Below are 1,845 nucleotides of genomic sequence, written 5' to 3'. Positions count from 1 at the left end.
CTTTTATTTTGAATGCGATTAATCGCGATTAATCGTTTGACAGCACTAGTATTTATTATTATTATTATTATTATTATATTTAATGAAAATGTTGCCTTAAACTCTCAGAAATAAAATACATTTAAGGGCTTTATATTTTATTTTATTTCAGTTAATGTTTACTTATTTCAAGCGTCACGGAGTGTGTGTGACAGACTGCAGAGCATCATGGTTAGTGGGCTCATGTGGAATAGTTGTGTGTATTATCAGTGCTGGAATGCAGTGGATTGTTTCTAGTTTTGGGATTAGTGTGTCTCTCGACCTCGGCGGCCCCTGAGGGGCTCTAAACGCTCCTGAACACCTCCTCACCGCTCCTCCATTCAGACACACAGGAAACTAGCAGCTAGTGTACAATTAGCACAGCATTCATCTTAACTGTGGGACAGAACGGCTGACCGACAACGACAGAGGAGGAGGGGAGCATAAAACCAGCTTCACGGCCCTCCGCTGAGATTAAACCAAAATCAAGTCAGCAGCGCTACAAATATTTACACAAAATGCATAAGTACATAAATTGGGACGCACCTTTCTTAATCTTAAGGTTATTTACCAATAGCGGCTAATGAGTATTTTTTCCATATCATACGATATCGATATTCATCGCAATATTTGTTAACCGTTAATGGGGAAGGAAACGATTTCGAGAATGGGTGTAAACAGACAACTAAAAATGTTTTCTTCACTTGAAATAAAATGTAGGAAAGGAAACGTTTTCCACATGCAAGAATGGAATTGTTTGTTCACAATTAAACTCCACAGAATAAGCTACCTTTTAATTTAGGACCCTATAAAATCAGTTTTATTTTCGCTAAATTCTAAATTTCCCTGAATGGTATTTTTCATTCTGTGTGTGTTTTCTGATTTAATGCAAATTTATCACCAAAAATAAATTTAACTGACAAAACTTTAACAATTTAATCAAAAAATTTAATCAAGCTTTAGAGCTGACAAAACTATCTATCTATCTATCTATCATGTATCTATCTATCTATCCTTTAAGAATTACATGTCAGTATATAATAGTACTGTATTTCTGTCATAAGTTCTTCAAGTTAAACCGAAGTTTTATTTTGGTGGTTTGTGGTGAAGATCTTTGAGTTTCAGTGCGTGTTTGACAGGACTTTTCCTCAAAATGAAGTGACTCTCAGAGCATCTCTGGAGATGAAGTTCACGTGTTCACGTCCTCATATCTTGAGTCGAGCGTCACGCATGTTCGACAGCGAGTCCTACCTGTCGTAAGTCCAGAGTGATGGTGACCCAGTGGAACTGACGGCCGTTCTTGATGCTCGGGCTCTGCCACCACTGGTTGGTGCCATCGATGGCGCTAGTAATGGGATGTTGCTCTGTTTGAACAAACATAAAATGATCTACTGATTAGATAACATGACTAAACAGACACTGATTCAAAAGATAAATCGGTAACACTTTACAATAAGATTTCATTAGTTAACATGACTTCTAAAGTATGACTTCTTAATGTTAATTTCAACATCTACTAATACATTATTAAAATCGATAGCTGCATCTGTTAATATTATTTAATGTATCTGAGCTAACAGTGCTACTTTTTATTAGCTAATGTTAACTAAAATTAATAAACACTGGAACAAATATATATTGCTCATTGTTAGTTAGTGCAGTTAACTATTAGTAAGCGTCATCGATTTTTTTCAGCTAAAACCGTGTTGTATCTGATCAGCGATTTCTGATTAATGAGTGAATGTGAAAAAATTCGAATTTTTATTAATGAAAAAACTTTTTAAATTTCAAATTACACACAAAGTCCAAAAATTATGATTTATTTCT

General features: G+C 35.0%; 1 pseudogene; it reads right to left on the bottom strand.

The window, feature by feature from the left end:
• Positions 1–1,382, bottom strand: part of LOC107748526 (laminin subunit alpha-1-like) — a 46,793-nt pseudogene extending 45,411 nt beyond the window's left edge.
• Positions 1,383–1,845: the final 463 nt, after the last annotated feature.

This window comes from Sinocyclocheilus rhinocerous, unplaced genomic scaffold, assembly GCF_001515625.1.
Source record: "Sinocyclocheilus rhinocerous isolate Xijiao unplaced genomic scaffold, SAMN03320098_v1.1 scaffold8222, whole genome shotgun sequence".
Classification (NCBI taxonomy): Eukaryota; Metazoa; Chordata; class Actinopteri; order Cypriniformes; family Cyprinidae; genus Sinocyclocheilus; species Sinocyclocheilus rhinocerous.
The sequence above is the reverse complement of the archived record's forward strand: the minus strand, read 5'-3'. Positions and strand labels throughout refer to the sequence as shown.